A 25,686-nucleotide genomic window follows, 5' to 3' on the forward strand; every position below is an offset into this window, starting at 1 on the left:
CTTAATTAAAACCTCATCAATTGGCAGAGCTCAGCCAATTTTAAATTTACCTTTTTTCCACTCTCGACCTGGTATTTGCCCAGCTTCGACTTTACAAAAGTACGCCTTAGTAACATCATCTTTACGATCAAATACCGAGGAGCACCTTATTCTAACCTATAAGAAACCATACAGGTCAGCTTCATCGCAAAGTCTAGGGCGTTGGATAAAGCAGACCCTCACAGAGAGTGGTATCGACACTTCCATTTTTACCGCTCACAGCACGAGGCACGCATCAACCTCGGCTGCCTCGCGCGCTGGTCTAAGTGTCGATGTCATTCGAAAGTCAGCTGGTTGGACTGAGCGATCATCTGTCTTTGCGAATTTTTATAATAGGCCTATAATTAATTCAGAAACAAGCCTACTTGATCCTTCATTATTACAGTAGAGCCATAATTAATGTAGTAGAAGTTTATTTGTCAGAATATCATAAGTTGATAATTATTATTGTGGAATAATATAATATGTTGATTTGTTATAAGTTGGTCTTTACGAACAAATAAATAAATGATAATTGTTAATTTTTATTTATTTATTTAATTTAACAACATTGATTTTTCTCTAAACATCTACATAGTAAATGATTAAATCTCGAAGGACGAAGACAGGATAATTACATGATCAAACGAACTTACCTGAAGTGAAGTTCGATCATAATTATCCTGTCTTCGCCGAAGAGATTTAACTACCCACCCTACCCAGGACGGTCGCAATCCGTACATTTTTTCCCTGATTATCAATGTTGTTATATCTTGTTACTTCTTCGTGCTCTAAAAAGAATGACGTTGACAGTTGGATTCGCCGGGTGGAATAGTAGAGGGAGAAAGGAACGTGTTTTTTCTCTCTCTCTACGCTAAAACTTGTGCGATTGGGTTTGCGCGTAGCATAGGCTACTACATAGTAAATGATTAAATCTCTTCGGCGAAGACAGGATAATTATGATCGAACTTCACTTCAGGTAAGTTCGTTTGATCATGTAATCATATACGCACACGAGAAAGTATACCAGTAGATAAATTGTATTTCAAAAAATAGGGTACATAAATATCAGCTCGCGTCTCATTTAAATTTGATTTGCTGTTATAATGGTTGAAAACCGCAGTAAACTATCTTAAAACAATACGATTACAGTCGAATTTAAGTATTATGTTCCTTCAAAACTCGCTTAAAATGAAAAAAGTTTAAAGACTCATCTTTACTGATTGGGATCAATTTTTATTATGCTGGTATCATTTTGCGTCAGTTTAAAAACGTATTTGACTTATGTACGTCAATGAATTTTGATGACAATAGGCCTGATGACAAATTTTGAAAACCCTTTTATTATCGTCGGTACACTTGTATTAGTTCCGAAAAACACTATATTTCAGTTATACTCATAAGATTTAACATAGATAATTGCATTTTATTATAGCTAGTTTAAACTTCGCGCGAAAACGCCTCGCATGCCATTTGTGACGTCATCATTTAGTTGGTGGTAGGGTGGTAGATATTGTTTACATACTTACAGTTACGAATTTCCCTTGAATCCGAATGATATTGTTAATTCAGCACCATATATTACGATTAGGGATAATAAATACATTACAAAAATTTATCACAATAACTCATTTTACACAAAAACTCTCACACGGTTGCAGTTTAAGATGAATTATTTAGATACATGTAAATTTTGAGTGAAAATCACCGAACGCCGGTTTTACTTTTTCATTTTTCATTTTTTCTAGTTACGACAGCCAACATGGCAATGATAGTTCCATTCAGCCAAATAATTAAAAAAGTTTGTTGTTGAAATATCGTATTATTTAGCATTTTATTTAAATAATAACAAATAGATATCTACTTTATATCGTGTAATAATATTTTTTTGACGTAATAAATGTTTAGTGGCGAAATAACATTTTTTTTGCACCTTTCGAACTCTTTGGTGCCCACGTATAGATTTCGGTCAATGAGGTTGTCTATGTTGCTCTAAGAAATATGTTATGGATTGATGACGTCACTGTTTGGAACGTTTCTGATTGGCGTTTCAGTAAAAATGGCCGATTGGAGAATTTTGCACTTTTATTTTATTGAATATTTTAATAATCCTTCAGTTTATACTGAGATTGGGCCATTTTTTAGAATCATATTAACATATATGTTTCGTTGAAACCATTATTTCCATGATTCTTTGTTACTTGCAACAGGCCTATTGTAATCTTGTATTATATTATAGAACTTTTATCTTAAAATAATGCCTATTAACAGAAAGAGTTATGTAATTCGTATAAGTAATACCTGAAAGTCTTGTACCTAGATCTGTAATACCATGGATTGCGACGAATAAATGATAATGATTATGCGGTTCGTTCCGTCTATATGTATAATGCGTGTACGTGCTGTTCTCTGAAAATCTTCAAGAAAAAATAACGGCTAGACCAGCACTAAGTACTAGCGAGTTTTTGCGGCTTTGGAGACCGAGATGAAGCTTACAGGCCAATAGCGTTCTAGTTATTGTTATGTATACCTATGTATCGAATGTTTTATAAATTACCTATAAAAAGCAATGTTTTATTTCGATTAGGTCTACATTTTGTGCATATTGCATATCTGAAGTATTTTCGTACTAAACTTGAAACTTTTGTTGAAACTAAATAAAATAATTATTCCAAATGTACAGTCGCCTGCAATTTATGTTACACAACGAAGGCCGCAAAAATATCTGACACGATCTTATTTGTAGAACCATAAGACCATGTCACATATTTTTGCGGCCTTCGAAGAGTAGGTACCGTCATTATCACCAACTTTGCCCGCTTATTTTTTAAAACGAATTTCTCAAAAAACATCACATCATATGACTTTTTTTGCTCAGCACGTCCATTGTGATCAAACGCATCAGTTTATTTGAAAGAAAAAATATTTTTTATCGTCTTTTTACTCATTTTTTTGCGTTTTAGAGGGCGGGCAAAGATATCCGGGGTTTTCGCCAACATTGCCCACGTCAATTTGGTATTCAAATACAGCTCGTATGATGATGATGTCTAAGGATCACTTAAAGGTTTTGGGCAATCCTACCATTCCCTGTTAATAACTTAGCGATAAGTGTAAAAACTTTAAAATAAATTTGCTGGGCAATGTTGCCTACCCGTTTTTGCCCATTTCCAAATAATGCTCGCCTAAGCATTTTACAAAGGCTAGGGTTGTCACTTTTGAGAAAATCTGTTACCATAGTTTAATGGCCAAAAATATGATTTTTGTTGTGTTTTTCATTCGTTAACGGGATAAAACATCTAAATAAAGGATAATAAGACAAATTAAATACAGTATATATTTAAAACTTATTTTAGTGTACAAACATAACCTTCTTTTACTTGCGAAGTTGGGTAAATTAGATGAAAGTGACAACCCTAATCCGTTTTTGGTGGTGGGCAATGTTGGTATAGATGCCAAATTACCGGATTACTTTGCCCACCGCTAAAACTTTTGTGTATTTAGGCCTTTTTAGTTTAAATCTCAATAGACATAATCTATGCTTCATGTGTTATAACTCAAACCCGGAAATATTTGTCAAAGGGTTCTCAATTTTTTCTACTTGCATTCATTATTTATCAATTTTTTGCCCGCCGAAATATACCCTATATTAGACAACTCGCTCAAACTCTAAATTCCCAAGTCAAGTTATGCACAAGTTTGGTATATAGTTTTGTCAGAAATATAACCTATTTTCTACTAAAAATAGCAGGGTGGCCATAACTATTATAATTTTTTCTACATTAACGAATTTGTTTAAAATTGTCGTTTTGGGCAAAGTTTCCCTGGAGGCAAAGTTGGCGCTAATGACGTAACATATTATTGCAGGTGACTGTACATAAATGTTTCGGTGATTTTGAGATTATTTTTCAGGTTAGTTTACTAACAATCAAGTTATGCAGATACCGATTTCGTGAACGTATAAGTAGTAAGGTACCGCTATTGTTTAGCGATACCGATTATCTTTGAAGGCAAAACTATACCGTTGAAATATAAAGATATTAAAATTACAGCAGGGACAACCATTTTTTATAGGTGTACCTAAACCATCATTGGCCGAGCATTAGCAAAGGTCTCCGTTTCAGCTTGGGCAAAAATGCTTTCGTATGTTCTCCTTTGCAGATCACATTTCTCAACTGATTCTCGTGAAAATTTGTAAGCAGGTTCGATAGAACTATTCTGTTTCGCTTTATCCGCCAAAATGGAATTGCCACCCTGCTGAAACTTTATTTATTTAAATTCCTATTGAATGGATTTTGCACCTTATGAAAAACCGTATAGAGTAGTAAATAACATTTTACATCTGAATAATGACATCTAGTTTTATTCGCTTTAATTGTACAAAACGCGTATCTCGACAAAGCAATATTAGGTAGTAAAACAGTCAACAATCAAATTAATTAAATAGGTAAGTACGTCACGTGTGACATGAACAGACAAGGAAAGCAAGATTAAATGCATTGTTTCTCTTTCGTCTTTCAATGGAACGCTTTTACCCTCAAGGAGGCTAGTGGTCAATACTAAACTAAAAGTCCAATCTTAAAAAAAACATGATGGGTCACTGACCTGTCCCAGTAAAGTGAGGTAGTGTGCGTGAAGTGCGCTTGTGTGTGAAATGGGGTAAATTGACAGAATCTGAAATTTTACCCACCGCTACCGTCGCCTTAAATAGGCATTACCACCTTCACCTTTAAATTTAGTCACTCTACTGCATTCTAATTCACTCTAATGGGAGTACCTACTTTTAAATATATAGAAATAATAAAAAGTACTACAATTTATACTGAAATATATATATCCATTTTAACGAAAATAAAGGCGGTTGATCGGCAGCGTCATGGTGTGTCACAGTTTAATTTCCGTTCAAAGGAATTTGTTACGAATCCATTTGAACATAAATACAGTGCTGTAGGTACACACAAAATAATAAAGTAGATATAACGCAGCACTTCAATATTCGAAAATTCAAGGTATATTTGAATTGTATTTTGTACTTTCTATTCGAAAAAATATTTAGTTTGGATAACATTTCTGTTCAGTTGCAACTTTTGTACATTTACGACGTTGAAATCTAAGGAGAGCAAGATAACTCATCTTGACCAAACCAAGTGTCGGGCACAACTCCTATTCGTCGTTCCCACCGCACGACTCCAGTGCTGAAATGGTAAGGCTGTCCTGCACATATCGTATTAAACGTTATAGGTAGACCTGTGAAGTCCGCCAACTTATCGTTTATAATTTAAAGTTCTTACGCCTTTGACTTTAAGCCTAGTATTGCATGTTAGATGTGACAATTAAGTTGGCAGCTCTGTATATACGAGGCTGGCACTAATTAAGCCACAGCTAGAACCACGATTCTGCACTCCCTGTTTGCATTCTACACTGCATAAACACATGCAGCTTTCAATGTGTTTATTGCAGCATTACCAGGCTTATAGTTCAAATATTAGGCCATTGCTTTATTTGCTCAAAAGGAGATCGTCGATTCAGAACAAAGTAGGGCGTTTTGGATTGAAACGCGTCTTATTAATCATAATAATCTCTAGATTACGATGGCATAAACAGAATCACGAAATAAAACGGGAACTTTTCCTGCAGTGAAAACATGAATCTGGAAAAAGTATTAAACTATTCCGTAAAATAAATGCAGTTTTCCTCTAAAATCTGGCATGTAAATAAAACTGAAATCAATAATCAGTCAGTAGTGGTACCTACGCATTGATATACCTACAGGGCCAGGTTGGTCCAAACCTCGACGTCCAAATTTTTTTTGTACATTCCTCACGTCGTGAGCTATTAGAATATACCATGTGTATGTTAGCCGATTTTTCGTAGATTTTTTGAGTTATGAATTTTTAAACTTTTAACTTTTGTTAAGAAATTCCAGTAAGTGTATAGATATATATTAATGTAAAATATGTATACCTACATTAAAACTACAAATAACTAATAAAAAACATGAACCGAGGCAAGGGTCATGTGAGTTGTCCCTCGTAACTCGTAAGCGCCACCCACTTACCTTACAACAGGCCGGGCCTCACTATCTCTCGGTGCATTTCACTGCCACATTAGTTCAAATTTAAACTGTTGTGAGACATACTAACATTGAATAATTTTGCGGTTTAGACTCACTTGTTTTTAGTCACTCGCGCGACATGTTTCGGAGAGCCTAGGTCTCCTTTCTCAAGCACTAACAGTGCGAGCAGCGTTCACGACGGCCTACCTAGACCCGGACCCGGACCGGGAGACCTATAGGCTCTCCGAAACATGTCGCGCGAGTGACTAAAAACAAGTGAGTCTAAACCGTAAAATTATTCAATGGCACATTAGTTCGTTAATTACGTTGTTTATTACCTTATACTTGGATCTTTTCTTCTGTACGGCGCGTATCGCAGTTTTGGCATCCAACATTGTTCAAAGTTAGAAATGGCAGACTTTTTTGATAAGGGAAAAAGAAGGTCGTGACACGAATTGACAACCTTGTTATGAAGGCAGCGGAGCTGTACACCAAAGGTGCCACTTGAAAAATATCTTACGTTTAGATTGAACCCGAGATCTGTCAGAATGAATGATACCTTCTGAGACTCGTGCGTAAGACGACGCTGCACTGCGTCGCTAGGAAATTGAGTCGGATATTGGCAAATGGGGCAACGTTCTTCTGTTGATTGATTTGAAATGGGATTTACTATTGTAGATTTGTAAAAGTGTGTTTTTTTATTGTAAATTTGTAAAAGGCTGATCACTTACTCTGAGTGGAATATCTATTATGACACATATTTTGCTTACCTAGATTTGTATTTTGTAGTAGTAACTACCAATGTAAGTTTAAAAAAAATAAATGTACTTACCGTGGTCCACATGTAAAATAAATAATCCCAATAATTCTTTAATTACACAAAGTTCAATTGTATTAACTACAAATGAGGTTGTAGGTGTGCTTAAGTTCCATAAATTGCGGCGTTGGTTTCAATTATACGCTCGTTAACAATTTTGTATAATGTACTATTTCAAAAATACCGCATCTGAATGATTAAAGCAAAGACTTTTCCTTTCTGTGGCTGTTGACGGCAGTTAACAAATGGCCTGACATGGATATAGGGCATATTAGTAGGCAGGGAGGGGCTAAAAGATAAATTAAGCCTTATTCTGGAACTTATGTCTTCGACAAACTGGTTGAATGATGATTGCTAAGTAATGTTTTTTTTTTTCGAAAGACAACGAAGTACATTACCTACAACATTTTCCAGTTTACTTGTTTCTAAGACTGGTTTTGACTGTTCGTGAAACGTTTGGCTCGATCGAAACCTTTCAGACTTTTAGCGTAAAAGCGTGCCCAGAACATTTTAAAATGAAAAGCACTGAACAAGAAGGGCTTTCTACTTTGTACTTTGGGAATTTAGTGCAAAATTTGGAGTTTTAGGGTTCTGCTGACAGAAAATTATTATTGACCATTTTTTTTGGAATGCAAACAGTAAAATACACTTACCACTTGGTTTGTGATCGAGTGATATTAGTAGATATAAATCCACTGCTCAATGTTATATTCATATGTTGAAATTTAGGATGCAAGGTTGTTTGTGCGCTTGTTACCTACTTTGTGCTCATACAATGGATGTTCCCATTTGGTTCCTAATTAAGAGTACATCGACTCAATTTAGGTTTTCTGTAAAGTACATGAAATAAAAACAAGCGACGATTCTTAGATAGCTTTTAACCAAATGATGCTGTGTATTTGTTGCTGATGGATTTTAAATATAATTATTCAAATATTCTCATTTTATAATAACTTAATTTTGATTTCCATATTTTTAAATTTTATTTAAGTTAATTCAGAGTAATAATGATTTGATTATTTACTGGAATAGTTTATTTTAAGCATTAGAGGTTGAACGGATTTGAATGTTATTTGGCAACTGACAGTTTATAAACTTTACATTTTATCCCGGAATTCATATACAGAAATAGGGGATTGAGTCAGTTCAGCAATTTTTATATGGACAAAAACAGAGGCATGTTATGTTCCTAGGAAACTGGAAAGTAACAGAATATTTATTAATTTTGTATTAGATAGATAGATAGAATACTCTTTATTGGCACACCTCAGTAAAAAGATACAAAAGAAAAGAACAATTGGTTAAATGTAGAGGCAGACAACAGGCGGTCTTATCGCTAAAGCGCGATCTCTTCCAGACAACCTTTGGGTAGTTGAAACAGAGAAATAATCGAAAAAGTAGGTGTTGCAAAAACATTATGGAGCCTACGTTCACACACACAATCACACATTGAATAAACATACACATATACGTACTACAAATAGACATACATAAACATACATAAAATAAACCGGGATATAACTAAAAATATGACAGCAACATGTCAGCCACAGAGTAACAATAACTATGTATGTACTATACAAACACTTGGGGAGAGATAAATAATGTTCTTGTATTAATCAGATACGTCTGCAAACGATGATATTAAGCTTAGAAATAAATTAAAAGTGGAACAATTCAACGTCTTAGGCGGGGCTAGAACCCGCGACACTGGATCACTAGTCATCACCATACTCTGCAAACTAAGCTAGACCAAACCCGAGAATAGCGAATATTTCCACCATATGAGCCTCAGGGAGGCCCTAGCGACACCTACCGTATCGAATCTTTATGGTACTTAAACGGACTTCGCAATGTTACGATGTTGTACTGGCTGTAAATATCTACTTATTTATATTTAAAATAGATTTCATTTCATTCCCGACGTTGCCAATTTATTAGCCTTATTTTTTCTTGGAATTATTTTTGCTAATAGCTAAAGCCTGTCGACAGGCAGTTAAGACCAGTAATGGACTTGTATTCATGCTGAGCGATTGCTTTGCAGCATTATGTAAGAGGAAGTTTTATTGGTTTCTAAGTAGTAAAACTTAAGTATATAAAATGGTAAAAAACACATACCTATTACCTATGTTGTGATGCCTTATTTTTAGATAGAGAAGAAAATGGTACACCTATTTATTGGTAAAAGCTTTTCTAAAGCCCCTCCTGCATGTGTGAGTAAATTCGAATAAGTAGACATTCCATATTTTCAATTTGGCAAACTCATTATTTGCTTTTCTTTCAAGTTTGATTTTTCATGTCCAATTGTGATTCTATTGTCATGAAAAGATATATTTTTTGCGTTGTTCATGATTATATAATACAAAACAAAACAATACAATACATTTAGTAGCATTTTATATAGATTCATATACTAGGTGCAAGCACGTATTTCCTATCCTTAAAAGTTGGTTAAAGGCGCCTAATTTGGCCCGGGTGCCGCCGTTGCCGGGTGGCCTAGAGGTCCAGGGCGTTAGCCGCGTAAGCTGATGACGCCGGTTCGATTCCGGCCTCAGCCACAGGAGGGCCTAATCATTTTTTGTTCAGTAAATTACAGCATCTATTTCCACATTACATTGTCATTTACACGATACTGTAAGACGGATCTCAAGTATGTACCCATGCACATGCTATACAAACCGAATAAATAAATAACGTCAAAAACAAAAACCCACAAAAACCTTATCCATCTCTTCTACCGTGTGCAATGTGTACATGCTATTACAATTTTCTAAGAATATCCAGGCACAAAGGAACAACTACATAGCTTATTAACTTCGACTCCATAGTACATGTTGTGGTAATAGAAAAACCTTCTTTACGAAGAAAATTACAAACTAACGGTATACGAGCTAAAGAAACTTTCTTTCATGCAACTGACGTTAATAAGAAAGATGGACAAAGTACCTAAGAGACCCACGCGATGAGCTTTCTTAGAAATAAAAGCGCTGAAAGGTAGAAAATATTACACAACTACTAATGAAGAATATCTGCTAGTTTTGAAAATAAGGATTATTTATTTATATAACTTTGTTCGATATTATGTAGGTGCCGTTATTGTTGTTTTTAGGGTTCCGTACCAAAAAGGTAAAAGGAACCCTTATGGTGCGACACTGTTCGTCGGTCTGACAAAGGTTAAATCGCGCAAATAGCGCTGTACCTACACTAGTATTAGTAATTTATTTAATTTATGGTAATTTTTTTATTGCAATTGTACCTAAATAATTTTATCTCCCATGTAATATATTGTAATTTAATCCATCTTAATTAAGTAAGTACCTGTCTGCATGCTAGACATAAGTAACACAACACCGATTAGTACGTAAGGTTTAACTGTTAGTGCTAATTGTAAAATAAAATAAACAAATAAACAAAGTATACACTGTAAACATGGTATACTTCTGGTCAAAAATCTTTGGTCTTTTTAGTTGCATGAAATAATTTAATGTTTGTACGTGTGCGGTGCGCTAGTTAATCGAACGTATTAGACAGCAGCAGGCAGATGTTCTATTCTATTCTACTTTGATTCCAGTAGTACTTACAACATTTTAAACTTCTTCTGGAAATAAGTTGTTTTGTGTATTTTTTTCTCAATGGTATTATTTGTGCCGTAAATTACTCTTTTACTTTTATATTTTCTGATACTTTCTATTTCTATAAAAACGTAATAAAAGCTTTATCGAACCCGGCTGACAGTTTTATCCAGTTTATACATAGATCGAGGTCGAGTGCAACTGCGTTACTCAAAAATACTATTTGTCTCTTCCTTAGAGTTCCTGGTATTATTTGACCTCGAGGTTCATAACAGCAACAAGGAACTGAATCACATTTTATAGTGGTTGGCTTGATGCGATGCATTTGATAGACGTTGTGAATGACACAGCGCAATTTTACGCAACATTGCAGCCACTCCGCAACTGTTGCCCAGCCGGCCAGAACTAGAGTTTGTTAGGGACAAACCCTTTTCGAGAATTCGGACATTTGAATATTTTTTTTCTTATTTTAGACCACGTCGATGGTAAATCTCGTCACATGAAAGTGAAAAATGGGAACTGCAAAAGTGTTCCGGCTATTTGAAAAACAGTGTTGTTTTTATTCGAGGATATATATTGCTGGAAAATTGAACGGGACCTATTCGGATAAATAGAAGACTATTTTGGGTCTATACGTAGGTATATGTAGTTGGTTTCATTAGTTTTTTACCAACAGATAAAGTAAGTAGGTATGTGCAAAAAACTATGATTTCTTAACTACCTAAAATTTTGAGGTTTTTGAAACTAGGTAATCTTTAAACATAGTCCAAGATTTATTTTTTAAGTCAATTCAATTTCGTCTCGAGCCAATCAAATATTTATTTTCGCTTTTCTTAGTTCGGATAAATTATAAAAAGGTCGTGTGGAACGTAGCGGTCACATGTCGCCTAAATGCCAATTAAACCCCAGCTTCAATGTTAAAACCAGTGTTAAATTATCGCAGTTGCCATTTGTATCGAGTTAATAAGCCGATACTCATTGAAATTCGTATGACATTATTAAACCCGGAATCGGCTTATGGTGGTTATATTAGGATTACGTATAAATTAGACAACTAGCTAACTAGAATTGACCGAGAGCTAGCATGAGTATTTTATGACCATGGTGACTACGTTCTTCACAGCTGGTCAAGTCGGAGGATGTATCATGAAACTTCTCGAACTTCAGCGGACGCTCCATTGGTAGATTAAGGAACCTTAGGTACCTAACACGAAGGCAGCAATACGCGTTGTCGCCCACACAACTACATTGTTGTTATACCATGGAAAGAATTCTTATTATTTAATAAGTTTTTGTAATTTTCTTTAAAATATAAGAAATATTTAAGAAGCAAGGGAATTTTGTTATAGAATTTGCTTCTGTTTCATACTTCTAAACATTATTATACTTGACCGTTCATTTTAAATTTTAAAGCTGCACATCGGAAGCAATGTCGTATGAAATTGGATAGCACGCTAGCAGCTGTTACATTCTGGTTTCATAGCTCAAAGAAACACGGTGTTATGGAAGAGCGCCGTGTGCAAGTGGCTTGTGAGGAGTGCATCGTAAAATGCTTCAGTTGCTGTTTTAAAATTGAGATTCATTAAAGAACTTTGTGGTTAACAATGCAAGTAATGCTAAAATTATTTGGTTAGCTGGAAGAGATCCCTTAATAAGTTAGCCTTTTAACACATTTTTACTATATTATATCTGTTATGTAATTATTGTATTTATCATAAGAGTAATTTCACAAAATATCATTTTATGCGCAATGTTACCTAACATCATCTTTGATTTTGAATGTAAAATTTAAGTAGGTAATTACGACCACGGTCAAGGCTATCCATTTTATCTTGATCGTTTAAGTTAATTCTATTTATTACGCATATAATATATATATTCCAGTTTATAGCAACCTAATCACATTACGACATAACTAATCCAGGAATAGGCCGTCAAAACGTCAGGGCTTATCGCACGAGCCATCAATTTGCCTAATGCTACATCGATGTTTTAATTTAAGCCCATTAATCCAACACTGTTTCAATCTCGGAAGCATATGTCAGATTCAATTAGGACGTGTTTGATTAAATTTATTTGATCATTCTGTGAAATTTTCACAGAAACCTAACTTACGCGCCGTTAAATCTTTTAAATCAACATTTGAAACGGTATTTTATTTTTAGAACAAAAATAAATTTTCTACCAATAACGTCTACAATTGATACACGACAAGAGTTTATGATTATGTATGAACAGACAAAAGTTACCCATATAGAGGACATGAAAAGTACTTTCGAAAAACATGGCATTCATGGATATTACGTCTGGGAATTGAAAAAGATATGATTTCCAACACAACAGTTTTTAAAACAATTTTATTCGATTTTTTGTGAAGTCTGTGTATTATAGTACATACTATTTTATTGTATGCCTTAAGGATGACTCACGTTAGACCGGGCCGTGTCCGGACCGGAGCTTCCGGCGCATCGTTTTCTATGGAAAGCATCACGTGATCGCCTGTCATGTCATAGAAAAGTAAGCGCCGGAAGCTCCGGCTCGGACACGGCCGGCGTCGGCCGGGTCTAACGTGAGTCATCCTTTAACCGGCATGGGAGGCGTGAGCGGAGCTGAAGCCAACAAGTAGAAGCCCCAATTTTTTGATCAAGCAGATACGTCTGCGAGCGTACTAGAAAAGTTAGTGTCAGATGGTGCACCTCTGCAATCGGTCGCGGATGCAAGTCCTGCCGTAAGCGTCGATTTTTTCTATTTTTCCTTTAATATAAAATAAGTAGAAGCCCTTTTGATACTTTAATAAAAGGTAAGGGGACACCGAGAGGATCCTGGCCTGCCCGTGTCATGGGATGCACGCAGAGCACAGACTAAGGCGGTTTTCTGTGACGCAGAGGCATCAGCACCCGCCAAGGTGTAAGAACTATTGAGAGTTCATTGAATCTAAAATGAACTAGGGTATTGGGTGAAAGCAAAGGACTAACAAACAAGACGAAAGTTTAATTCGATAATTTAATTATTGTTAATATTATAAATAGATCACACAACAAAGATTGGTTGATCGATATTACAAATTAACCATTAAGTATTTATGTATAAAACTTTGTTAAAATAAGGTTGAAGTAATATTGCTGCAATGGTGAAAAGTAGAATTCAACAGTTTTCAGCATTTCACTCAAAATTAAATAAATGTTGTTGCGTGGTGTAGAAAAAAGTAGCGGCGGCGGAATAAACTACCTAAATAATTTAAAATTCTATTCAAGTCTCAATCCTAACGAACATATGACCACTTTCAACGTGTCATTAGCACACATAGGTTTCCTAAAAACCTACTAAAAGTGCTTAAAACAAGACATAACAAGTTCCCAGCTTGAAGAGGGTCCAATTGAATTATGTAAGAAGGCAAAACTCGACACTTTTATTCATTTCTTTTTCTTCAGACAACATTTTTAGGATAATATCTTTTTAGATAAATTTGAAGCCTTCTGGATGAAAAGATTTCACTTTTTTCTGATACTGAACAAGAAATCTTAAAATAAAACATCGCTCAAACGAAGTCTTAAGTACCTATTGAATCATATTTCATTCATTTTAATTTTGCATAGATAGTAATTGCTGGACGTCTAATCTAATGTCTTCGTCATGATAAAAGCACAGTAAAAAAAATATCGGCGATACATAAATATATTTTTGTCTATGATATACACAACGTTTAAAAGTGATTGCTACACTAAACGAGTCAATATACAAGATTATTATTTTAATTTTATACTGCAGTGACATGTAAAGTATGCCATACGATAAAATGAAATAAATACAAGCTAAATTTATATTAAGCTTTAAAGACACTTTCATTAAAAAAAATGTATTCTATAAGTAATATACCATCGAAGTTTTTTTGCTTTGCTGTATATATGAGATTAGTAAGGCCGAATTTCATTAATATTATTATATACGTCTGTCATGGAATAATAATTAATATTAATTGTCGTATGACTATTTGTGAGCCAAAACCGACAGGTACCTACGGGGAGTTTCATTTGTGCACTTAGCTAATTAACACAATAAAGATTAAACATATGCCAAAATACCATTAAATTACGTACTTAATTTGATAAGTTATTTATTTAATTAGCAAAATAAACAAACAACAAGAAATAAAATAGGTATTTATATAGATTTAGATCTAAATCCGAGTGTCATTTTGAATATCACCAAAATACAACCCGTATCTGAGGATTACAACCTCAATTCGAGGTTGATAGATGTTGTCTGGAGATTAGTGCCTGGGCTGGGCGCGGGCGGCGAAATGCCTCGGCGAACGATCTTATCTGAAAAAGACTTCATTTTGCAGACTTTTGAAGATAAAATAAATACAAATTAAGCATTTTGAGTAAGTTCAAATTATTTTGTAGCAATGCATTCAGTATAATATCCTGAACATAAATATACCTAAGATGCAAGCGCGAAAATGGTGGGGGTAGTAACTGTGAGTACTGTGACGTCATAAAGTCGGCAGTACCAATATTGTAACAATCCTTAGCCAAATCAACATTACCGTTATTGTCTATATAAATAAATATTTAGTGCAAAAAAATAAGAACAACCATAAAAATCTTTAAAAAATCTAAACTTCGTACACCAGCGCGGCCTGCCGACAAAACAAATTTAATGTCCACTCACTAGAGATGCCCGAAGCATCAGAACCAGTCAATTAGCGGGGCGCGGAGGGGTGTACGACGTCAGATATTCTAGCGTCTGGAATTACTTATTGTCCATGATTACCTCACTATCCCCTACAGATGGCTGCCTCTTCTAGAATGCCGACCCACATATCCTTTCCATCTGGCAGCGAAAGCCTGTTCTAAATTCAAAATAAATATATTGCCAGTCACTCTATCGTCAAAGAAGACTATAAAGGTTGCAAACCTACGTAGTTTTTGTTATTGCTGATGTATATTATCGTTCACTAGCGACCCGCTCCGGCTTCGTACGAGTTACACAAAACCTCGAAAAATTATACACCTTACCTTTCTCAAAAATTAATATATTGATACGTGAAAACCGCATGAAAATCCGCATTTATCGCAAACATACCTGCACACATACAGACGCGGCGGGGACTTGCAGCCGTATTCGAACAATGAGATACGTCAAATACTAGATATTGAAACGATATGGATTAGATATGTCAGTGTCAAACTAGTGTAAAAGTGACGTTTTTGTTTGAAGAAACGACAATTTTGACACTTGTTTGACACTGACATATCCAATCCATATCGTTTCAATATCTAGTATTTGACGTATCTCATTGTTCGAATACGGCTGTTTGTTTTATAAGGTGTGACTAGATAACGTTCTGGATAGTTTTGATGATCTCTAGATTAAATAAACAAGACAAAATAACAAAACGTGAATAAAGAATGTTAACTAAATCTTAAAATATTTTATCTACCCGTATTGCTAGCCATTGACCTGTATAAATAATAAAATAAGAGCCGAACTCCCCAAACGCCTGAATTAATATTCCGAGCCAGTAGCTGGCCCATTACTGGAACGTTGTACACGAGATTCAGGCCAGGCCAGCACCGAACCTCCGAAATATAATCAACTCCAAACTATGTTGATGTGACGCAGCAATTCCTAACTTAACCCGCTGCTATTACGATATTAGGGGAGTAATTTAATAAGCTCAGTTGTGGTATAATGATTGTTGTTAATAGATTAATGTTTAAACTTTGTTAGTCAGGAGTGGCCTTGGCGTTTATGCATATTACTCCGGTACACCTAGGGACACTTAATTCATTTTGTTATATGTTGGTTAGGTCCTAGCTCTACAATAAAATTAGATTTTGACTATATTATTTTGTAATTGAGACATTTACAAAATAAGTAAGACACACAAGTGATCCTATGAGGGTTTCTATTTTATCCTTATAAGGTACGGAACCCTTAAAGTAGTGTAATATACGGGAATTGGGTTTATATGCTTAATACCTAATATGTATTGAACTACCTTAGGTATATAATGGGTTACCAAATAAACCTTTGCTTACTAACACAGATACGATTCATCATTTATTTCGTTACTATCCTTTTATTATATTTTTTCCTTTTTCCTTGATACTCGTATTCTTGACCGTACAGATGATCTCAATACGTCATCTGTGGATTAGGCTTGAATTGATTGAAAAGGTGCAATTCTTCCGCCGACATGAGTTTCTAAGGCGAAGGCGTTTGAATGAAGGATAGTCTGAACTAAATATGTAAGTAGATGTTTTAAGTTAGGCACATATTTACATGAAAAAACATTTGGTAAATATTTTGTGAAAAATTGATCATACATTATTTTTGTATTATTTTATATTATTTTATTAACCCAGTTTTAACTAAAAGTTCAATAAGGCTTTTGTGGTCCTTTATCGAGCACCTACTATTGTAATTTAACTCTATTCTTCAAGCAGTAAATATGTTATCTGTTTAAAATCTTTTGTTGTTATTGCATTTCAATTTGCACAGGTAATTAGTGGTTTGGTCTAACAAAAGATAACAGTGCCATTCATCGGCAGGTAATCTCTCAAGTGGATCCCGACATTTTAAACTATACGACTATACACTTCGCGTCGCAAAAAGGTACTCATGTCATGATACAGCAAACCACATAGGTACCTACGCAGCTTTGGTTATTTGCACAGCACAGAGGAGCATTTGCATTCAATAAAATTATGGCTGAAATCTTAAACAAAACAATATCAAAACGAGGCGAGTGAACCTTAGAGCTCGCAATAACATAACATAATATATATTTAAGATGAAAAAGATACCCAATCTTCATATGGGCAATTGGTCAAATAATTTATTATGTTACGCTTTGGCCGAACCAAAACAGTTAAATGTCGGAGCAACCCGTCCGGTGCGTATAAGTTATAGCCCTTTTGCCAGAGGTTAAAAGAGAAGATAATATCATGGATTTACCCCGTATCGTTCCAGCCCTTCTTTGCATATAAATAATCAGGATTGGAAAAGAGGGATTTTGAATAGAGGTTAGGTTTCGACGGTTTACAAATTGCAGGGTAAATTATTTTTTGGGGTTTGATTTATGTTTGTTGATTTGTCCATAAAGCGCAATTATATAGAGGCAAAAATCCACAAATGAATTTTAGGTGTGTGAAAACAAGCAATAGATAACTATTAACTTTTGTATTTTTTTAAACACTTAACTTTACTATAATGTTAAACACAGAAGTCGACCTAGTCCTAGTACTAGTACTTAGGGTAGTAATACCAATAAATACATATTTTCTTACCAGGGTGCCTAGCCATGGTGACAATCGTTTGCGCTACGATAACGAAACGCTTTGTGTTTCTCTATCACTCTTCCATATTAGTGCGACAGTGACAGTTGCATTTTGTTCGCTACGGAGCATAAAAGATTGGCATGTTGACTATGAACCCTGGATTCTAACTCAGTAGCTCCACTTGTATAGCCAGAGTTATAACTTATAACCGACTTGACTAGATAGCCGTTTAACTTAAACATTCACTTAAATGTAAAAATGGTAAAAATAGTAACGCTTAACATAAATTACATTTATTACATATGTAACCTCAATAGTTCTTCAATAATTCCACATAAAATTTAAAAACTTTTAATACATTATAAGAGGTAAATTTTATTTGATTGTTATTTACTTTCAGAGATTGCTATTTGAAAATTATTCGGCTCTGTTACAATTTTAATAACAAAATCTCTTTAAGTATTCACACGATTTCATTTACAATAGAGCTATAATAGGCTTCAATTATTTTTTTAATGAGGTACGTTAAATTCTTATTCGACTGTCTGCAACTGGTACCTATTACAAATTTAATTGGTTTCGTATTTCTTTTACGGATGATTATAGAAAATGATGTTAACATCGAAGTTGTGTAGTTAGTAAAACATACTGTTAAAAAGATTTCATATTAGTCAATTACGATATACTATTAAAATACATTTCAAACAAGATTTTCTTATTCCATATTCACCATTTGATATTTAACAAAATTTACCATTTTATTTAGTAGGAATCGAAATAGCTGTCAGCAGTCAGCTACAGCTACAGCTGCTCTAGGATTCCGATGCCATGCTTACTTTAAATCAAATGAAATTTCATAAATCTAACGAAATACGATCTTAAATTGCTTCTTGGAAATAATTTCATTGCGGAAATGCATTACAAATATGACTTGCTTCATTTGGTTTCCCCTGTCGTCAGTTGCATGAATGATATGACAAAAAATTACTTTCAGAATCGATATCATGGTCGCATTTTTATCACCTGTTATGTCATGCGTCACTTTCACACTTACATATTTGTTAGAACGTGACAGGCATGGTGACAAATGATAAGGAGCCGACCATTTTTTGCCCTAGACATGTTTTGCACGCAATAAATTAGCTTAGGTTTAATATGCCCCTTTCGTGTAATTTAACCTAATAGCAAAAAAGCAGTATTCAGCCCAAACTAGGAACCTAGTACCATTATTTATTCTGTGCCCAAACCCACTATTATTTAAGCTGCTGTAAAAAGTTTATGCCGACTTAGCCGGGGATTTGTGGACGTTTATAAATAGTAAGGAAGACTGTGAGCGAGCCTAGCATGGTGTTGAATAAAATTTATTCTGATTCTGCCTATTTGGAGTCCTGAATAGTGTTATTCTCTTTTTTATTGAATAGAATGTCTGGAGTTGATAGGATTTAATTTCTTTTAATAGATTTCATTGCTTCTTTAATTAAACGACTTAAAGCTCTGAAGGATATTTTGTCAAAGTATTTTTTTAACTATGGAAATCTTAATTTCACGAAGGCTAGCCGATGGATGGTAGCCGGTGGATTAATTTGAAAATTATTATTTTTGTTTAAAGAATTCACATTCAGATTTCAGACTCATTGACATCATTTAATTTTCATAATCTGATGATGACATCCTGAAGAAAATCGTCGGTATTTTTCATAGAAACTTATGAATTTTCTCTTGTAAGCTGAAATATGCTCTTGGTCTTAACAAGTTGCCATGGTGGAGTGAATCTATTGATGAAAACCTAAAAATAACGGTATTTTTAACATGTATTGGAAACTTGGTTATTTCAAACAAACAAACAAACAAACAAACAATGATGTAAACAATGCTATTTCAAAAGTAGTAAATTGGTTCAATGTTAATAATTTACTGTTAAATGAGAAAAAGACTAAATGTATTAAGTTTGTCACTAGTAGTAACGTAAGGCATGTGCAAACAAGTGTCATTGTGAAGGATGAGGAATTGGAATTAGTTGATAGTACAGTTTTTCTTGGTATAACTTTAGATTCTAAACTCCAGTGGGGTCCCCATATTGCTACTCTTTCGAATAGACTGAGCTCTGCAGCTTTTGCAGTGAGCAAAATCCGTCAGTTAACTGATGTGAAAACAGCTCGATTAGTATATTTTAGTTACTTCCATAGCATTATGGCATATGGTATTTTACTGTGGGGCGGTGCTTCAGAGATAAATACCATTTTTGTTCTGCAGAAGAGGGCTATTCGAGCAATATACAAAATGAACCATAGAGACTCACTTAGAGATAAATTTAAGGAAATTGACATAATGACAGTGCACTGTCAATACATTTATGAGAATATTCTGTATGTACATAAAAATATTGTAAATTTTAGGAAAAATTGTGAAATTCATAATATTAATACTAGAAATAAACATAAGCTCGCAGTGCCCTTCACTCGGCTCCATAAAATTAAAAAATCATTCATGGGTAATTGTGTAAGATTTTATAATAAACTTCCAAACCATATTACTGAATTATCTATTAATAAATTTAAGAATTCTGTAAAGCGTAAACTTATTTCTAAAGCTTATTATACCACACAAGACTACATGAATGATATTACAACGTGGGATTAATTGTTATTCGAAATGATTATTTATTTATTAGGTATATTTGATTATTGATGAGGAAATGGATATTCCGATGAAATTCTAGACTAGTATTTTTTTATACAATCTTTTTAATGTTTGACGATCCTTTTGTGAAATTTTTAGTGTTAAATTTGATATGTATAATAATCCAATTTTATTATGGAATAATACTAACATCAATAAATTGCTCTGATAATTAGATTAAGATTAATTACGATTCATAAGAGCTTGTTGCTAGGCCTACATGGGTGAGGTAGAGGTAGAGGTAGAGGTAGAGGTAGAGGTAGAGGTAGAGGTAGAGGTAGAGGTAGAGGTAGAGGTAGAGGTAGAGGTAGAGGTAGAGGTAGAGGTAGAGGTAGAGGTAGAGGTAGAGGTAGAGGTAGAGGTAGAGGTAGAGGTAGAGGTAGAGGTAGAGGTAGAGGTAGAGGTAGAGGTAGAGGTAGAGGTAGAGGTAGAGGTAGAGGTAGAGGTAGAGGTAGAGGTAGAGGTAGAGGTAGAGGTAGAGGTAGAGGTAGAGGTAGAGGTAGAGGTAGAGGTAGAGGTAGAGGTAGAGGTAGAGGTAGAGGTAGAGGTAGAGGTAGAGGTAGAGGTAGAGGTAGAGGTAGAGGTAGAGGTAGAGGTAGAGGTAGAGGTAGAGGTAGAGGTAGAGGTAGAGGTAGAGGTAGAGGTAGAGGTAGAGGTAGAGGTAGAGGTAGAGGTAGAGGTAGAGGTAGAGGTAGAGGTAGAGGTAGAGGTAGAGGTAGAGGTAGAGGTAGAGGTAGAGGTAGAGGTAGAGGTAGAGGTAGAGGTAGAGGTAGAGGTAGAGGTAGAGGTAGAGGTAGAGGTAGAGGTAGAGGTAGAGGTAGAGGTAGAGGTAGAGGTAGAGGTAGAGGTAGAGGTAGAGGTAGAGGTAGAGGTAGAGGTAGAGGTAGAGGTAGAGGTAGAGGTAGAGGTAGAGGTAGAGGTAGAGGTAGAGGTAGAGGTAGAGGTAGAGGTAGAGGTAGAGGTAGAGGTAGAGGTAGAGGTAGAGGTAGAGGTAGAGGTAGAGGTAGAGGTAGAGGTAGAGGTAGAGGTAGAGGTAGAGGTAGAGGTAGAGGTAGAGGTAGAGGTAGAGGTAGAGGTAGAGGTAGAGGTAGAGGTAGAGGTAGAGGTAGAGGTAGAGGTAGAGGTAGAGGTAGAGGTAGAGGTAGAGGTAGAGGTAGAGGTAGAGGTAGAGGTAGAGGTAGAGGTAGAGGTAGAGGTAGAGGTAGAGGTAGAGGTAGAGGTAGAGGTAGAGGTAGAGGTAGAGGTAGAGGTAGAGGTAGAGGTAGAGGTAGAGGTAGAGGTAGAGGTAGAGGTAGAGGTAGAGGTAGAGGTAGAGGTAGAGGTAGAGGTAGAGGTAGAGGTAGAGGTAGAGGTAGAGGTAGAGGTAGAGGTAGAGGTAGAGGTAGAGGTAGAGGTAGAGGTAGAGGTAGAGGTAGAGGTAGAGGTAGAGGTAGAGGTAGAGGTAGAGGTAGAGGTAGAGGTAGAGGTAGAGGTAGAGGTAGAGGTAGAGGTAGAGGTAGAGGTAGAGGTAGAGGTAGAGGTAGAGGTAGAGGTAGAGGTAGAGGTAGAGGTAGAGGTAGAGGTAGAGGTAGAGGTAGAGGTAGAGGTAGAGGTAGAGGTAGAGGTAGAGGTAGAGGTAGAGGTAGAGGTAGAGGTAGAGGTAGAGGTAGAGGTAGAGGTAGAGGTAGAGGTAGAGGTAGAGGTAGAGGTAGAGGTAGAGGTAGAGGTAGAGGTAGAGGTAGAGGTAGAGGTAGAGGTAGAGGTAGAGGTAGAGGTAGAGGTAGAGGTAGAGGTAGAGGTAGAGGTAGAGGTAGAGGTAGAGGTAGAGGTAGAGGTAGAGGTAGAGGTAGAGGTAGAGGTAGAGGTAGAAATAGAAATAATTTTATTCGTGAGCACAAACACAAAATAAAAACTTATACAGAGAAACATAAAAAAGAAAAAGTGCCACGAAATGGTCTTTCCACAGCATGTTGCTGGCGGCTGCTAGCAGATAGCTGATGCTGAACCCTGGCAGTACCTAGTGGAGCTCGGGTTTAATACAACATAAGCACATGCTGTTTTGGTCATCGGACTCGTCTCGATGAGCACTTAGGAGAGTAGTACCCAAGATAGAGCTGATGCTGAACCCTGGCTGTACCTAAAGGAACTCAGGTTTGTTGCAACATAGGCACACGCTGTTTTGGTCATCCGACTCGTCTTGATGAGCACTTAGGAGAGTAGTACCCAAGATAGAGCTGATGCTGAACCCTGGTTGTACCTAGCGGAACTCAGGTTTGGTGCAACGTAGGCACGCGCTGTTTTGGACATCCGATTCGTCATGATGATCACATGGTAGAGCATTACCGAAGATAGCTGATGCTGAACCCTGGTAGTACCTATTGGAACTCAGGTTTGGTGCAACATAGACAAACGCTGTTATGGTCATCTCTCGTCGCGTCAAACTGCTGTCAAGAAAATTTCATATCTTGCAGCAAATGGGCCGCTGCCGATCAAGACTCGAGTGACGATAACGGCGATGTGGCTACCACTTCTCGAGTTGACTACGGATTTGCCGTGTAATAATTTTCTTGTACTTTGAACATTAATATATCCTGCTTATTAATCGAAAAATGAAATATGTACCTATACTTATGCGCCACGGCGACAATTATTCAAACTTTGATACGCGTGTGGAAATTTTGCAATTTGTTTGTTCACATGCGTTATGTCCAGGATACTTGTGTTAATCTAAGAATAAAATAATTATCATTCAACGTTGTAGTTTTATTTTGTAACTTTTTCCTTATCCAGACTTTCTCGTCGCTCAGCGACAATATTTTTTCGAATTCCGTAGATTCATTTCCAATGTGCTCGATAGTCATGTGAGGCACGAAATCTGTGAATTTTTGCTTATCTCTACATATTGCGTTACACTCTTTTATACCACCGCATTTTTCTGCAAACCAAAAAAATGTATAATATTATACTCTTTTATACCACCGCATTTTTCAGCAAACCAAAAAATTGTATAATTTATTCCACGGTAAACTTTTTACTCGCCATGCTACATATGGAGCAGTAAAAATAAGATGCGGGCTTAGCAGTTAAATGAAAAATATGCTTCCGTCGCTTCACGAGCGTCCCTCGAGGAAATTAAGACGGCCAGGGAAATATGCTCGGAGTTATCAGAACTCTTTATGTTATCCTAGGAAAGCTTATCTTATCTTTCACGCTTAGTTGTAGAAAAGTTCATTAGATTTACTAGTAGGGGCCCGACTTTTGAATTTTGAGCGCTCTACTAGGGATTTGAATTCTACTAATAGAATTGATACCGAGTGATCAATACCACAAGATTTGCCGTTTTCCACATTTTTTCGAGTGACGAAATCGAGCGCTCATAATTCAAAAAACCGGCCGCCAGGTCCTACATTTTGTAATGCAGACAATTTGAAAAATTATTTTGGTTCAGACATGTGAGTTCAGAACCAAATACTAATTGGTTCCACGTACCTACTTAGTATACAGATATGTATTGGCTCCAACCTTACTTCTATAATTTTGGGAAAGAAATAAAAATACTTATACCTACGTAAAAATATTAATGCATAAAATTAAGAGCCGGAATTTGTTTTGGTCCAACGAGAGTACATATTCATAAACTTTTAGCTCCCAAGCAACGACAGAGATAAAATTGTGATAATAATAATACAGTATACCTAACTCTCGCTAGGTGGTTGGATCAAGGGTCAGATGCAGAAGGCGGTGATCTTAGACACGGCGCGGATAGTCCGCCGGTTCCCCTCTCTGCAGCCCTGACCACCGGCAGCTTGGGCCTTGTCCCGCTGCTGGCGGCACTCTAGGTTAGGGTTTTATAATGTGTTTACTTATATGTTTTTTTTTTTATTGTTTTGTGTTTTAATATTTTACTTTTATATTCATAGTATAAAATACCTAACTTGAGAAGAAAAATATATAAAGAGCAGTATAATTAGGTAATGTAACTACACTTTCCTAATCAATTTGGATAAAGAATAGTAGGAGCCGCTTTCGTTGCATTTATCAGTAGGTAAGGTACCCTATATTTTAAGAGGCACACGAACTTAGCCGCCGCCATACATTTAAGTTACGCTCTCATACTAAAACGACATTTTGAAATAACATGAAATTTGACATAAACATTCAAGTAACATCAGGCGTGGCTCACTCCGCGATTTCGTCGCTTTGCTACAGGTAGCTAAAAGTACATCCGTTCCGCCCTAATTTTGGGGAAAGCCATAAGCCGCGCGTGGCGCTGTCGCCACCTAGCGGCCATATCTGTGCTGATCGTAACAGACGCGTTTTGTTAGAGAGTGAGTCTTCTGTACCTATGTAATACTATTATTTATTCTGTGGTAACATTTATTTATTTTTAGGGTTCCGTACCCAAAGTGTAAAAACGGGACCCTATTACTAAGACTCCGCTGTCCGTCGGTCCGTCCGTCTGTATGTCTGTCACCAGGCTGTAACTCATGAGCCGTGATAGCTAGACAGTTGAAATTTTCACAGATGATGTATTTCTGTTCCCGCTATAACAACAAATACTAAAAACAAATTAAAATAAATATTTTAGTGGGTCTCCCATACAACAAACGTGATTTTATGTCGTTTTTTGGGTTATGGTACGGAACCCTTCCTGCTCGAGTCCGATTCGCACGTGGGCGGTTTTTAGGATTCCGTAGCCAAATGGCAAAAAACGGAACCCTTATGGATTCGTCGTGTCTGTCTGTCTGTCTGTCTGTCTGTCCGTGTATGTCACAGCCACTTTTTTCCGAAACTACAAGAACTATACTGTTGAAACTTGGTAAGTAGATGTATAATATGCTTTGAACAGCATTAAGATTTTCACACAAAAATAGAAAAAAAACAATACATATTTAGAACTGAAACTCAACAATTTTTTTTTTCATCAAACCCATACGTGTGGGGTATCTATGGATAGGTCTTTAAAAATGATATTGAGGTTTCTAATATCATTTTTTTCTAAACTGAATAGTTTGCGCGAGAGACACTTCCAAAGTGGTAAAATGTGTGTCCCCTCCTGTAACTTCTAAAATAAGAGAATGATAAAACTAAATAAAATATGTACAAGTATCTACTCACATGGCCCACGATTGCCCAAATACACGCTCGCGAAAAACATCGCAAATACGACCTGGCTGCAGAAGATTTCAGAGCCTCATTCACTCCTCTTGTGGTCTCCTGTGATGGCGCTGTTGGAACGGAATATGAATCCTTCATAAAAAGAACATCCCTTAAGCTCCA

At 35.9% G+C, this 25,686-nt stretch overlaps 1 long non-coding RNA gene across 1 annotated transcript in view; it reads right to left on the reverse strand.

The window, feature by feature from the left end:
* LOC134790208 (uncharacterized) overlaps positions 1-20,388 on the reverse strand; it is a 488,662-nt gene extending 468,274 nt beyond the window's left edge. The window contains exon 1 of the long non-coding RNA XR_010144163.1: positions 20,327-20,388. This is a non-coding gene — a long non-coding RNA (uncharacterized LOC134790208). The remainder of the gene's footprint in view (positions 1-20,326) is intronic.
* Between the last annotated feature and the right edge of the window lie 5,298 nt (positions 20,389-25,686).

The sequence above is a fragment of the Cydia splendana genome, chromosome 1 (assembly GCF_910591565.1).
Source record: "Cydia splendana chromosome 1, ilCydSple1.2, whole genome shotgun sequence".
NCBI classification, from domain to species: Eukaryota; Metazoa; Arthropoda; class Insecta; order Lepidoptera; family Tortricidae; genus Cydia; species Cydia splendana.